The 16,500-nt window shown below is 46.4% G+C and overlaps 1 protein-coding gene across 2 annotated transcripts in view; it reads left to right on the top strand.

The window, feature by feature from the left end:
• The window catches only part of CFAP61 (cilia and flagella associated protein 61), a 277,436-nt gene that overhangs the window by 238,418 nt on the left and 22,518 nt on the right, over positions 1-16,500 (top strand). The window lies entirely within an intron of this gene.

The following is a 16,500-nucleotide window of genomic DNA, read 5'->3' on the forward strand; positions in this document are numbered from 1 at the left end:
ATCTCTGAGTCATTCTCTATTCCTAGCCTGTTTAACTTCTCTGTTGGTTTACTCTCCCTGTTGATAACTTCATTATGACCCCAGTACTCTGGACTGCATTGTGTTCCCCAGAATTCATATGTTGAAGCCGTAATCCTCAGTGTGACTATCTGGAAATAAGGTCTTTAGGAGGTCATTATGATTAAATGTGTCCTTATAAGAAGAGGAGAAGAGAGATCGATCTCTCCTTCATGTGAGGACACAGTGAGAAGACAGCCATCTGCAAACCACAAGAAGTATTGCCAGAAACTGACAACTGTCGAAACCTGGAAACCATGGCACCCTGATCTTGACTTCCAGCCTCCAGAACTGTGAGAAGTAAATTTCTGTTCTTTAAGTCCCCCTAAACCAGACTCCTGGTTTGGTGCTCTTTTGTCTCCCTGCAGTTCACTGGACTGCCATCCACTCAGGTGGAAGATTTTTCTGCTTCCAACAGCTGCTGGCCACGTTCTCCTTGGGGTACTCTTGTTCAGCCACCTGAGAATGACCTCCATGTCAGCTAGCCCTCAGCTCTGCCCCTGCTCTTGCCCTCACACCAGCCTCAAGTTCCTTACTGGGGCATAAAGGGACTGTCCTGGTTCTCACTGGGTGGTCCTCACATGCAAAGGGGCTTCAGACCTTGCCTGCCAGGCCAAAGCATTCCTCTGAGCTCCGTTTCCCTTACCTGTGAAAGGGAGCTCAGAACTGCTTCTCAGGTTGCTGTGAAGGCCACATGAAGTGAAGTACAGGAGCTCTGTGGCTCAGAGCCTGCCCTGGAGGAACTACTCCCCATGCGGTCACAGGCTGTGCTTCTCCAGGAAGCCCCCAGTCCTGGAGTCATGCTGCCACAGGCCCTGTGCACCCCCAGACCTGGCTGTGCATGTGCCACCCAGCGGTTTCCGGTGCCCACTCAGGACAATGCTGCAGAGTGACAGATGGCAAAGCCCCAGCATGGCCCCAGCCCCTCTTCCTTCACTCCACAGACACTCTCTGTCACCCACCCAGCAAACTCTGAGCTGTGTTTTGTGACTTATTATTCCCTCTATTTGGTAATTTGGGGAGAAGAGAGCACCAAGTGCTACTGATGATGTCTGCACCGCTGCTAATAGGAGCCACTGTTTGGATCCCACGGCACTGCCTTGGCCCCAGCGGCTGTGACAGCTGCCCAAGCACTGTCTGCCAGGCCAGGCTACGTGCTGCAGGCTCCAAGCGCAGAATAGAGCCCAGCACAGTCACGCTGGGATCCCAGAGGCTCGCAGCATTAATAATCTATAGTTCAATCATTAGGAGCAAATCCAAGTGAAATAGGAAAATATATACCACGCTGGAGGCCGCAAGGCTGCTGGGAGGTGGCTTCGCTGCTCGGTGGCAGGCTTAATGATTAGTTCCCAGCCACTAGCAGCTCCAGCTGACAAGCGGCGCCTGCAAGCTGTAGGCTTCCTGCACATGATAATTGAACAAAGCTAGGATTCATTCAAGATATTAACACAGACTCTCTACTAGAGAGCTGCTGGGCTTGCCAGGCCCCTGAATTGAACTCTCTAAAGTGCACCCTTGGAGGGTGTTCATTGGGTCAATTATTGCTCTCTGGACAGATTTGTAAGTGGATCTTTCCAGATGCAGGGCCCAAGGCTCCTGGGGTCCTGGCAAGGATTTAATATATAAACTAATATAACGACACCCTGATTTCTCCAGTTATGCCCTGGGCCAAAGGGCTAACCTGGGCCTTTATGGCAACACGTCAGCCCCTAGCACTCTAAGTAGGAAGATATTTGAAGTGGGAAAGCATTTTTAATATCAGAGTTAAAAAAATAATTTCAAGTCATTATTGGATAAAAGGGTTTTTTAAAAAATTAATTTATTTACTTATGATAGTCACAGAGAGAGAGAGAGAGGCAGAGACACAGGCAGAGGGAGAAGCAGGCTCCATGCACCGGGAGCCTGATGTGGGACTCGATCCGGGACTCCAGGATCACACCCTGGGCGGAAGGCAGGCACCAAACTGCTGCGCCACCCAGGGATCCTCAGATAAAAGGTTTTTTAAAGGCTTTGTTGATATTCTTCCTGGTTATAACCATTAGTTGGGAGCCTCTGTCCACAGGTGACAGAAGCCCAGCTCAGAGTCCGTGAAGTCCCAGAAGAGGCTAGGATGTTCTGCAGAACTGTAGGAAGCAAGGGGCTGGTGGCACCAGAGCCAGGGCGTCCCAGAGCCAGGATGTGAAACCCCATCAGAATTTGGCTTCCTGTCCCTGTATGTTGGCTTCCTTCTCTCAGACTGGCATCCCCCTAGGGTGAAAGTCGTGACAAGCCTCAGCCGCATGCACCTCGTAGCTTGGTATTTAGAGAGTAGGGGCTACTTTGAAACATTCCAGGCCAAGAACTCAGAAGGCTCTGGCTCCTGCAATGAGCCCATCCATTCAGACCATTAGCCTGGCCATGTCTCAGCTTCAGGCACACGACCTTAGGCTCTCACACCTCACCAGTGCCCCTGAGAATTCCAGCTCCTCCTCTCACTTGTGGACTTGGATAAATCCCTGTGCCACAAGCCATGGGCTCTGGTTTCCCAAGCAACTGTCAAAGAGGCTACATGATGCCAGGTCTAAAGTGCAGGGGCCTAATTCTCTGTGGAGAGGAGGGAGCCAGAGAAGATAAATCCCCTTTCTCTGTCTCCAGTGGACTATCCCAGGACCAGGTTTCTCCAGATAGCCTGTCCAGAGACATCCTGCAGGGCTCAGTGGGTGCCCCTAACCTGAAACAGTGGCCAGCACATAATGCATAATCCTGCACAGCTCCCCGTCTTTCCCCACATCAATGCCCCTTCTTTTTTCTCTGGCTGCTTTTGGATTCTACCTCCCAACTAAAACATTAACACAATCCTTGCCTGAGGCTCTGTTTCCTTGAGAGGACAGGAAGCACACTAGAATAACAAAAATGATGAAAATCACAAACACAGTTTTTAAAAATTATTATTATGCCAAAAGCCCCCAAATCCATGGGAACAAAGTACTCAGGCTGATCTGGAGACAGTGACCAATAAATTTGTCTCAGAATGAGGATTCCACTAAGTTAAATTTAGATCAAAGTTTAGTGAAAAGGCTTCCCGTTAAGAATGTATTGAAAAATAATTTAGGGGCTTCTGGTTAAATATGGTGGACTGAACATACAAGCTTACCACTCTCCCTCCTGAAGCCCCCCTAAGATGAGAACAAAACAAGTAAAGAAATGTATAAATCTACCCATAAGGAGAAATAGAACTGGAGAGGAGATATGGTGGATGAGAGATGACAATGGATTTTGCAAAGCTTGCTGGAGCAGAGCAGAGGAAGCTGCAATTGAAGTGCCTACGGAGAGAACCCTGGGAGATACAAATGATGACAGAGTCTGAGATGAGGCAGGGGACTGAAAACAGAGCAGATTTAAAGCAAATAATATGCCCCCTCCCCCAGTCTTCTCCCCTTCCTGCAACAGCCAAGCAACTGCTCCTCCCTCTCTCCTCCCCATAGGGCACAGGAGGTTTTTCCCTGAAAAACATGACCTGGACAGACTCCAGATGTGGGGACACCAGATCCAACAGAGGGAAAGTGTGAGGTGTGGGGCTAAAAGGAGAGGAAATTGGATGAGAGCCGCAGTACTGACCGGTAGAGTCCCTGGTCTGCTTCTCCTGCCCTTTGCCCAGAATGGTGGCAGCCAGGAGCAGAGGTATTGGCAAATGGGCAAGGAAATGTCATGAAAAAGAAAACAAGGCCTTCTATCTGACTAGTGAGAATTCCAAAAAGAGAGAGCAGAGAAAACAGAGTGTAGGAATCTTTTAAAGGCACAATAGAAAAAAATCCCCAGAACTGAAAGACATCATCACCAGGTCGAAAAATCCCCAATAAATGACCAATAGCCCAAAGGCATTCTAGCATGAAATTCTAGAACACCAGGGGTAATGAGAAGCTCCTCAAATCCAGTACGTAAAACGTGTCACTAGATATGTTAAAAAGGAACTAGGATCAAAATGACATCAGGTTTTTCAATAGCAGCCTCAGAACCTAAAAGACAATGGGTCAAGGTCTTCAAACTTCTGAAAAGAAATCATTTCAAGCAGCATTTCTGTGGCCACCCATCAAGGAAGTGCCAAAGGGATAGAACCATGGCTGCTCATAAATGAAGGAGGGGTGGGGTGATTAGAGCATCACTGTTTTGCAACTCCTGGTGGGTTAAAGGGCAGAGATGTTGACACAGAGAGACAACCAGATACCATGTGCTTCATGGTGGGGAAGCGCCACCTTGAAAAAAAATTGAACCGAATCTGACTGGGACCTTAGATCCACAACCAGGCTGTGGGAAATAGAGGAGACAGAGGAACATGTCAAATAATACTGCAGAGCTACAGTACACAAAATTCAGTGTGTGGGAAACAGCCTAAGCCCTTTGATAAGTAAATTGTGAGAAATGAAACCAAATTGGAGGGGGAGCCTATGGATTAAAACAGATTTTAAAAATATAACAACTTATTTTGATCCTGGTTCAAATAAGCTATAAAAAAGAAATGATGCCACTTCTGGCTTAATTAAAAATCTGAACACTGTATATTTGATGATGTTAAGGAATTATTAATTTTTTACATGTGAAGACAGTGTTATATATATTTATATGTATATATATATATATTTTAACAGAATCCTTATCTTTTAGAAATACATATTGAAATATCAAGGATATGCTTTCAAATAACCCAAGGGGAAGAAGAGTATATGGAGCTAAAGGTGACATAAGATTGGCCATGGGTTGGTAACTGTTGGAACTGGGCGATGGGTAATAGGAGCTCAGCATGCTATTCTTTTTAAATTTTTTTTTTATTTTTTGGTATACTATCCTTTTAATTTAAGCATTTTCTTTTTCTTTTTTTAAAACAATTTATTTAAACTAAAAACAGAAACAGTTCACTCATTTCTCTCACTGCTTGCCCTCTGGCAATCATTAATATGTTCTCTGTATCTATGAGCTTAATGACTTGTCTTGTTTTGTTTTGTTTTGTTTTGAGATTCCACATATAAGAGAGACCAACTGGTATTAGTCTTTCTTGCTCTGACTTGCTTTGCTTAGTATAATGTCCTTGACCATATTTAAATTTTTTAAAAAACATTCTTTTGAATTTTTCAAAAACATATCTTAAATTTATGCATAATAAAGCATTATTTTTTAAAAAGCAACCAAAGTGATAAACAAAAAAGGAGTAAAGCAAGGGCTCAAACGCTGGAGAACAGTAGGAAGTCCCAGTGGATCCCAGGGGACAACCAGACTACCCAAGCAGGAGCAACGAAGGAATGATCCTGGGGGGAAAAAATAATTTATTTTGATCATTTAATAGGTTTATGTGGAAGATAAGGGGGGGGGGGGCGTTTTATTTTATTTTAAAAGATTTTATTCATTTATTAATGAGAGACACACAGAGAGAAGCAGAGACACAGGCAGAGGGAGAAGCAGGCTCCATGCAGGGAGCCCGATGTGGGACTCGATCCCAGGACCTCAGGATCAGGACCTGAGCCAAAGGCAGACAGATGCTCAACCACTGAGCCCCCCAGGAATCCCCAGGGGGCATTTTAAAGAACTTCCAGAATATTTTTTGGGGGGGGAAATGTGCTAGATACATTGAAAGTAAGAAGAAAAAAACAGTGCAGTTATTATTTCCAAGAAAAGCAAAAAGTTACAAAAAAAGAAATGTGATTAATATTTGCATTGTTAATATAATCACAGATACTGGGCAGCCCCAGTGGCTCAGCGGTTATCACCGCCTTCCGCCCATGGTGTGATCCTGGAGACCCTGGATCGAGTCCAGCGATTGGCTCCTTGTGGGGAGCCTGCTTCTCCCTCTGCCTGTGTCTCTGCCCTTCTCTCTCTCTCTCTCTCTCTCTCTCTCTCTCTCGAATAAATAAATAAAATCTTTAGAAAAAAAAAAAAAGGATTCATGATTGTATCTCATAGGAACAAAGGGCAGAGCTATGGCTAGGCCTTGACAAGGAACCAGAGTCAGGAAGGACAAGGCAGCTAGTAACCAAGCAGTGGCGGCTTCTTCCTGTGGACTGGCCTTCTTGGCTTGCCCTTCACCTCCCATGCTTACCTGTTCCAAATCCCAAACCTACAGAGACTAACTAGATGCAACTCTATCCCGACTGCAGATTTCATAGAGTGATTGGCTGGCATGGCTTGGTGTGCCAGTTTCAAACTACGACTGCAGATGATTCAGCATTCCTCCCATAGAGAATGTAGGGTCTATGTCCCCTCCCCTTGAGTCTGAGCAAGCTTGTGATGGCCCTAATCAATGGAGTATGGCAAAAGTGAGGTCATATGACTTTAGAGGCTGAGTTATAGAAGGCCACACAGTCTCTGGCTTATTCTCTGGACCATCCTGACCTGTCATATAAAAAGTACAACCATCCTGAGGTTGCCATGCTGTGAGGAAGCCCATGCTATGTGGAAAGATCATGCAGACACTCCAGCAAGAATTTCAGCTGAGCCAAGCCTTTAAGTCTTCCCAGCCCAGGTGCCAGACATGTGAATAAGGAAGCCTTTGGATGATTCCAGCCCCAGCCATCTGAGTGGCCCCTGGGCATTTATCTTCCCATCCAAAGCCCCTACAGTCACAGAGCTGAGCCAAGCCATTGTGAGCATAATAAAATGGCTTTTGCTCCATGCCACTAAATTTGGGGGTGATTGTTGCATGTCAATATCCAATGCCTGGATCAGATGACTGTCCCTGCTGCATGAAATAATGATCTCACTGCTGGAGACCTACCCCCAGGGAAGTAGAGACAACAAAGAGTGGAGCAGATCACAACAAACGATGGCTTGACAAACAACCCTTAGGGAGTTCACTACATTTCTTGTCCTGGTGTCACAGAAGCCCATTGCCTCCCTAAGCAGAGGGAAGGTATATGGATTGAGAACTCTTGACCTCTTGTATTTGAGCCTGGTTCTCAGTTCCTGCTCTCCCACACATTGAGGCAATGAAAAGGAGGGAAGAGTGAAGAGGTGTATTTGCCATGGTAAATGGCACCATGAATTCCCTTCCCTCCCAGCCCCACAGTGGTCTTCCAGAAGAAATAGTTGCCAAGAAATGGGAAATATCCTCAGAGCTCTGGCATCTTTCCTCTGTGGCCTCTCAAGTACAGAGGAGATCATTAGAGGGTCCTCGTGTTGCCTAGCAACTCATGAATGCTGTTTGCTATCATGTCATTAATATGATATGAAAGTGTTTCATAGAAGATATTCATCTTGCATTAATGAAAATCAAATTTGCTAATATGACACAAAATCTGTTCTTCCTTGTGACTTTCTATACTTCAGTAGCTTATTTATTGAATTAGACTAAGAGTGGTTTCAGGCTTGAGACTGTTAAAGTATCATAATAATGACTTTGTTTTCAATAATATCGGATGGCTGTTAATGATGTGATTACGCAGCTACAACCCTGCGATCACCATCCTAGACAAAGCCTCCTCCCCAGAAGCCCAACCCCAATGCCAGCTAACTATTTGCCACCAATCTTCTTACCGCCAAAACCTCAGCTAGGAAAGGATTCTGGTTTGAACCGGTAGACTTTCCAGATTGTCCACACCTTTCTTTGGAGCTCAGAGATAGAAGACCAGAGGAACATCTGCTGCTTGAAGAAGGCTCCAATGAATAAATGGATCCCATATCATCATAAGCATGAGAGGAACTACCAGAAGTTCTTCAGACATCTGCTGCTCTCTAAATAAGGGTAACAAAGTATATTAGTCACTGAAAGAGGATAAGAAATACAGGCAGTGCCCTGCTTTCAAACACAATTTCTGAAAACAGGAATGGAATTCAAATGTACAAAAGCCAAATAATAGACTAATATCTTACAAGGGTAATTCCCTTTCCAGAGAGGATGTGCTCAAAATGTTCCTCAGTATTTAAAAATGTCAATTCAGCACACAGAAAGGAGTTTTAGGGTATCAATGGCTAAGATATGAACAGATAAGCTGTATGTTATAGTCAAATACACAGAACCAACGTCTGTAAGTCAAGGGCTGCTCCTAGAGGCATTCAGAAAGAAACTTTCCAAAAATCTAAACAGCAGAGTTGTATTTCTAGAAATGACTTTTTACAAAATTTTTCTTTTTCTATTTACAAAAATAATGTATGATCATTGCATAAGTCAAAGAGGGTGGGGATAAAAAGAAATCAAAATCATTCATAAACAATCACCCAGATACGACCACATACATTTTTTGGTGTATGTCCTTCCAACATTTCATCTCTGATCATGTAAATATTTATATATGCTAACAGTATTTTAACATGCTAGTTTATAGCTTGCTATTTTGGTTTGTTAGGTTATTCTGAACACTTTTCTGTTTCTTAAGGTATTATTTCAATGGCATTATGTCTAGTGAGTGAAGAGGGTGTACCACACCACCGTGTCTTACTAGATCAGGGTGCTTCTGACTTTTTGTTTTGATGATTGACACTGCAGTGGACATCCTTAGTGATACAGCTTTTTCATAGCCCTGATGGTTTCCATCATAGGCTTTTCAGTGTCCTTAACTCTTTTCCATTCACCGTGCATTTATTGAACACCAGTGTGCCGTCTGGGTACAGCCACCAAGAAAGCCAGGCTTCCTTCTTTCACAGACCTTAAAATTAAGTAGTAGAAACAGAAAATTTTAAATGGCAGTTAAAAAAAATTCTACCACCACCCAAGTGAGTGTTCCCCTTCTCCCAATCCCACTCTTGTTCCTGGCACTGAGCACATTCCAGATGTGTAAATGTGTGTTTGTCCTGCTGACTGCACATAATTTTCTTCTTTCACTTGATAGCACGCATTGAAGATCTTCCTGCATCAGGACGCATCAATCCCATTGTTCTTAATGGCGTCTTTATATTTCATAGAATGGCTAAATCCCAGTTGACTTAACTATTTTCCTATTAATAAGCATTCAGTTTGTTTTCCATTTTTTCCATGTTACTGAGTCACATGTTCATTACTTTGTGTGCACCATCAGTGGAATTTCTAGATCAATGGGTATGCACATTTAAGTTTTGATCAAGAAGTATATACATAAATAAATTTCGATCAAAACCTTAGCTTAAATTATCCTCAAGAAGGGTAATTTCAATTTATATTCCCATAAACAGTTATGACAGGGCTTGTTTCTCCCCTTCCTCCTCAACACTGGCTATATTCCATGTTTTAATTTTGCCAACCTGCTGGAAGAAGAAATAGAAAAAACACGTTTCATTTCTTCAGTGTTAAATTATTTGTTCCCATCCTTTACCCATTTTCCTACTGGTTGCCTTTTTTAAACTTATGAGTGTTTATAACAACATAAGGCTAATAATGCTTATTTTATATATTGAAAAATTTTTCCAGTATATCATTTTTAAGGTAATAAGCTACTTTTTTCAGAAAAGTTCTAAGTTGACATAAAAATTGATCATGAAGTATAGAGAGTTTCCATACACCCTTCCCACCTAACACACAGTTTTCTGTTTACATTTTTTTTTAAGATTTTATTTATTTAAGACAGAAAGCACAAGTGGGGAGGAGGAGCAGAGAGAGAGGGAGAAGCAGACACCCCACAGAGCAGGGAGCCCCATGCAGGGCTTGATCCCAGGACCCCGAGATCATGACCTGAGCCGACAGCAGACACCTAACCCACTGAGCCACCCAGGCACCTTGTGGTTACATTTTAATTAGTGTGGTTTATTTCTTACAGCTGATGAACCAATACTGCTAGATTATTATAAAGTCCATAGTTTATATTAGTTTATTCTTCGTGTTGTACGTTCTATGGTTCTTGACAAATGTGTAATGAAATACATCCATCATTACTGTGTCCCTGCCCTAATGGTCTCTTGTACTTTGCCTACTTATCCGTCCCTTCCTTCCTACTCCCAAACCCTTGGCAACCACTGATCTTTTTACTGCATCCATAGTAGCCTTTCCAGATATTGTATACTCGGATCCATACAGCATGCAGCCTTTTCAGATGGGCTTCTCTCCCTTAGCAGTAAGCATTGAAGGATCTTCCATGTCTTTTTGTGGCTTAGTAGCTCAATTTTGTATCACAGAATAATATTCCACCGTTTGTTTATCCATTCACCTATCAAGGACGTCACGGTTGCTTCCAAGTTTTGGCAATTACAAATAAAGCTATAGACATTTGGGTGCAGGTTTTTGTGTGATCATAAAGTTTTCAACTCATTTGGATATAAACAAAAGGGTTCAATTTGGGATTGTATGGTAAGCATGTGTTTAGTTTTGTTAGAAATTTGCCAAACTGTCTTCCAAAGTGGCTGTGACCATTCTGCATTCTCACCAGCAGTGAAGGAAATTCCTCTTGCTCCACATCCCTGCCAGCATTGGGTGTTGGCAGTGTTGGGGTTTTAGCTATTCTAATAGGTGCATAGTGGTATTTATCCACAGGACTTACCAGTCTTGCTTCCTGGCAGAGCAGATCTATGTGTGATTCGAATTGCTGGGCACTCATTCATGACAATGTCAGGTTTGATCTGCCCTGGGTGAGTGTTTGATCTTTTGGTGGTCATCCCACCTTGTCCTCAGACACTGTCTGAGTTATGCTGAAGCCATGGGTCTGGTCCCGCAGACACAGGCAGACCAGACTGGTTTCATTGCGTTTCTGCTTTGTAAAGTAAGCAAGCCTGTTGTAAAACCTGGACTTTAAAGAATCACTTGATATATATATATATATATATATATATATATATATATATATATATATATAATTTTCTTTATTTATGAGAGACACAGAGAGAGACAGAGACACAGGAAGAGGGAGAAGCAGGCTCCATGCCGGGAGCCCGATGTGGGACTCGATCCGGGACTCCAGGATCACACCCTGGGCGGAAGGCAGGCACTAAACTGCTGAGCCACCCAGGGATCCCCCACTTGATATTTTAAATGAACCCCCTGGGTTAAATCTGCTAACCAGTCAAAGCCAGTTTGTGTATGTGGGTAGAAGACATGTAACAAAACAACTGACTGTGTTTCCAGCAGCCATGAGGAGATCATATTCCTGCGCCCACTGAGCTCACTGCGTTTGCATTCGGGCATATTACTGGGTTTTCCTGGTCCCTGAGCCTCTCCGGACAGGAACACATCTTCACCTGGGGATCCCGGGCACCTGGTGTGGGACTTGGCCCACAGTTCTGGACGTCAGTGAATGTGTGTGGCTGACACTGACCTACTGTGTCTGTCTGTCTCGGTCTTTGGCTGCAGGAGTGGACAATTCTCATCTCATTTCATTCATTTTAACTGAAGCTTCTCCCAGTTAAGATTCTAATGGTCTCTGCATGACCTGGTACAGTACAGTTTTTGGTCTGTGATTTTTATTTACTCATCCATTCATTTAGGAAATATTTTTCAGCCACCTGCTGTGTACTATGTTCTGCAGGTACAGTTGTGAAGAGGACTGAAAAAGTCTGGCCCTTCTGGATTTTATAATCTAGAGGAAGACAGCTTACCACAAACAAGTAAATAAATATGAAAACAAGACCATATCAAAGAGCAATAAATAAAACAAATAAGAAAACGTGGCCGGGAGTTGAGGTGGGTGGGGAGACACTGTGAGGAGTAAGTATCTGAGTTGAGAGCTGCTGAGATACAGGCAGGCACAGCAGATCTGGAGGGAGAGCAGGCCAGCCGGAGGGACCAGCAGGTGCAAAGGTCCTGCCGTGGGAGAAGTTTTTGGTGTATCTGAGGGACAAAAAGAAGCCAGTGTGGCTGTGGAAGAGTAAATGAAGGTCAGAGGAGCTGCATCGTGTAGTCTTGGGAGGTGGAGGTTTGGGCTTTTGATGCTTGTTTCCCTGTGTGAAGAGCAGTAACATGCCAGCTCGTGTTTTAAAAGTTCACTGCAGCCTCCGTGGAGAATGGACCGTAGTAGTTATGAGGAGGCTTCTGCCTCTATCCCAGGTGAGAATTGGTGCTTTGGACCAGATGGATACAGGGTGTTGTGGTCATATTTGAGATGTATTTTAAGCAGCAGAGTGCGCAAGACTTGCTCCAAGCAACATATCCAACTGCTGACTCTACCCTCAAACTTAACGTGGCCAACCAGAACTCATGCTCCACCTCAGAGCTGGGCACTGTGGATGGCCCACCTCACCCCTTCCACCAGTCCATTGCCTGCATCCCCGGGTATGTGAATGCTGGTCTGTAACCCCCAGCTCCCATATGGGGAGCGAGGAGCCACCTTGCCCTGAAAGGGACACTGTCCGTTCTCGAGACCACAGCTAATGACAAATATGGGCTATGAGAGGTCCCCTGGCCCAAGGTCCAGTCACCTCGGTGGTGTAGTTTCCCACTCCAGAACTCCCCCTGGGCCCAGGCTGAAGCCACACTTCCTTCCTTGAGACTCCTCACCAGCCCCTCCCCTGCACTTCCTGCTCTCTTGGCCGGCCTCCTGTCTTCGCTGTCCCTCTCATGAGTGCCTCAGGAGACAGTGACTTCAGAGTAGAGGTGAGAGATGAGAGTGTCCCAACATTTCAACATCCAGCAGGAAATGTGGCTCAAGAAGTAGAACATGACGTGGGATTTCCCAGAAGCTTCCAGGGAGAAGTAGTGCCTAGCTGTGTCCGAGTCCACTGTGGAGCTAAGTTGGGGACAGGGAATTGGTCACCGGAGCTGGCTCTCACCAGAGCCACTTCCAGGGACGTGGGGGGCTGGAAATAGCTCGAGAGATAGGATGTAACCTGAGGAACTGGAAGTGCAGTGAATAGGGCCAAATTTTGGCAAGCTGTGCTTGGACAGAGACCTGGGGGATACATGGCAGGGGCAGGGGGAGAGAGGACGAATGTCTCCGTGATGCAGGTAAAGCAGGACGGTGGCAGAGCCTGGACAACTTTTCTAACACCTGCAGAGGCAGAGGCACGAGCATGGGAGAAAGTCGGCAGGTTGGGGCGCTTCGGGGTGAGAAGTGGAGGCAGTGCCTGGCGGCTTCCTCAGTGAAGCAGGAGGCAGAGCTCATCAGCTGAGAGCGGAGAGCGGGAAGGGGGCTCGGATGGTTGAGGGAAGAGAAGTCCTCTCAGGGCCCACGCGGGAGCTGACGGGGCAGTTTGGCGCTACTGGGCGGCGGGGCGCCCGGGGGAGATCGTCCAGGGCCAGGCGGGGGTCGTGTGAGGCTTTTCTGTGCGTCTCTGGCTTCTCGGTGCGGAAGGGAGGCGGCAGGCGGCAGGTGCAGGAGGGAAGGGGGGGCGCCCTGGAGCCGAGGAGTGGCCGAGCTTGGCCGCTGACCCGTCCCTCCTCACCCCAGCCTCGGCCCTCGGCAGCTGGGGACACGCGGCTCAGCCGGACACACGGTGCTGTGGCCCGAGCGACACAGCCCGGCGGCTGCAGCCAGAATGAACACGCGCCCTCCCTTCCCAATCACAAGTGGCTGCTGGCGACAAGGCAGCCCCTGTCCCCGGCCTCCGCCTCCAGTGTGGACCCAAGCAGTCCCCAGACTGCTGCCCCTCACCCGGCCTCTTGGGGACTCCCCCGTGGAGCCACATCCTGGAGGCAGCGCCCGGGCACCCGCCAGCACGAGGAAGCCTACGTCCCTTCAAGGCCCTGCCCCGAGTCCCTTGCGGTTCACAACTCCTGGCTCTGTCCCTATGGCCCTGGTCACGTCCGATGGTGCTGCCCCAGCCTCGCCTCTGCCCCTGCCCCCCTACCCGCCCCCAGGAAATACCTGCGTCCCCCTGGTCCCTCCCGGCCGCCCTCCCCCGAGGCCCGTCAGCTCGGCTGCCCACCTGGACGGCAACTCCCGAGCCGCCTGCAGGCACGTCTGCCTCGCCCTCCGTGAGCAAAGGAAGGGCCCTCCGCGCGGCCTTCACCCCGCCGTCCTGGCCCCCTGGACTTGGGAGCAGCTGCGCGTCCCTTCCCTCCCATGCACCCCCCGCCCCCGTCTCCCTCAGCCATTGTCTCTGACCGCTTCGGCTGCGCTTTGCAGGCTCCCTGGCCTCTGGCCTTATCCTATTCCCGTGTGGCAGATCTCAAACATATATGACTGCACACCTCATTTGTTTAAATCCTGTCCTGCGGGGCGCCTGGGTGGCTCAGTGGTTGAGCATCTGCCTTCAGCTCAGGGCGTGATCCCAGGGTCCTGAGATCAAGTCCCGGATCGGGCTCCCCACGAGGAGCCTGCGTCTCCCTCTGCCTGTGTCTCTGCCTCTCTCTTTGTGTCTCTCATGAATAAATAAATAAAATCTTAAAAAATAAAATAAAACCTTTCCATGGCTCTGTATCATTTAAGCAGTGGAAGTCTAAGACTCCTAGACGAGTGCTAGAATCCAACTACCTTCTCCCACAGGGCAACTGACTGGACGCTAGAGCCTCAAACCATTGTGCGGCCCAGAACCCCTGTGCAGCCTCCTGCCCCTCCATTTCCCTGCGCTCTGCCTCCAGTACCCTTCGCGAACACCAATCCCTTTCCTGCTTCTGTAATGAGCTCCCTGTGGGTTATCAACAGAGCTTGTCCATGCTCTTATGACACTTGTCGCCCACTATTACAATTATTTTTCACATGTCTGTTGCCTCTTCTTGTTGGAGAGCCTCTGGATGAAAGGCTCATGGCATATTTGTCTTTGCATTTGGAATATTTCTCATGGAAGGCATTTAGCAAATCCTTGCTTTTATTATTTTTTAACTGTATACCAGTGCTGTCCAGTAGAAATACAGTGAGCCACATATGTAGTTTTATCTTTTATAGTAGTCACATTAAAATCATAAAGAAAAAAGAAATTAATTTAATGGTATATTTTTATTTAGCTCAGTATATCCAAACTGTTGTCTTTTCAACATTTAATACAAAAATACTGAAATATTTTATGTTCTTTTTTCTTTATACTAAGTCTTAAAAATCCAGTGTATGTTTTATACTTGTATCCCATCTCGGTTCAGACCGGCCACACTGCAAGCACTCATAGTCCTCTGTGGCTGGTGGCTGGTCACCCCTGGGCTGGGCAGCCCGGGTCTTGGCAGTTGCTACTCTGGACCTCTGCTTCCTTTACCTACAAAACGGGAAAGCCTTCAAGAACTGTAATCTCATATCCCTTACAGTTCAAAAAAAAAAGAGTGGGTGGGAAGCTCTGGTATTTCATGATGAAGTGAAGACAGTGTTCCCTCTCAGAGTGAAAAGTCTTTCCACCAGCGACTAAATGGACTGGCCATTTCTTTGTACTCCCCTGTCCCTGGGCTCAGTGCATGGCGTACAACGCCCTTGGAAGTATGGTTCGGCCATGGAACTCCTGTGGGCTCAGATCTGGAAACTTAACTCCTTGACCATTTCTTTACTAAGAGTGACACCACAAAGAGGCTAAAACAATTAGTGGTTTATTTTAAAATTTTTTTAGAGATTTATTTATTTGAATAAGAGAGAGAGAGAGAAAGAGAGAGAGAGAGGGAGAGGGACAAGCAGGCTCCTTTCTGAGCAGGGACCCCGGGATCATGACCTGAGCAGATGCTTAACCCACTGAACCACCCAGGCGCCCCTGAAATTTTTATATCAAAATAATTTCAACTTCCAAAAAGTTGGCACAAATAGAACAAGTAAAAAGCTGCATACTCTTCACCTGGATTCCCAAAATGTTAACATTTTACTATCCTTGCTTTATCATTCTTTCTCTCCGACTCTCTGTTTTCACACACACGCGTACACACACACAGATGGGAAGATATGAGTCTTTTCCTAATGTTTGAAAGTAACCTGCAGAGACACGATGCCCTCTAAATCCTTCAGTATGCCCTTCCTAAGACTATGACAGAATGCAGTTGTCAACATTTAAAGATGACGTGCATGAGAGATGAATGGACTCTTCAGCCATTCGCGGAGCTTGCCAGTTGTCCTGCTGCTCTCTTCGTACTGCTCCACGATCCTACACGACAGTTAGTTGTTGTGTCTGCTGAATCATTTCCAATCTGGGACAGTGCCTGAGCCTTTTGCCTTCGTGAGCCTTCCCCTGTGAAAAACACAGGCCAGGTATTTTGTAGAACGTCTACCAGTTTGGGTTTCTCTGATGTTGCCTCATTATTCCTGTCAGGTGTGGCCTTCTTGGCAGAACTGCAGGAGTGCTGTTATGTCCCTCCCAGGGTATCCTTTTTTTTTTTTTTTTAAAAAGATTTCACTTATTTATTCATGAGAGACACACACACAGAGAGGCAGAGACATAGGCAGAGGGAGAAGCAGGCTCCATGCGGGAAGCCTGACGTGGGACTCGATCTGGGGGTCTCAGGGATCACACTCAGGGATCACACCCAGGGCCGAAGGCGGCGCTAAACCGCTGAGCCACCCGGGCTGCCCCCAGGGCATCCTTTCAGGAGGCACCCGGTATGGACTCACCCCAACACTGTACTGTTGGCCAGGGCCTCCTGGCTGGGGTGGATGCTGCAGGTTTCTCTGCTGGAAATGTGGTGTTTTTTGTTTTGTAATTAATTAGTGATATTTTTGAACTATGTAAAGATTCCATTTT

This window comes from Vulpes vulpes, chromosome 14 (genome assembly GCF_048418805.1).
Source record: "Vulpes vulpes isolate BD-2025 chromosome 14, VulVul3, whole genome shotgun sequence".
Classification (NCBI taxonomy): Eukaryota; Metazoa; Chordata; class Mammalia; order Carnivora; family Canidae; genus Vulpes; species Vulpes vulpes.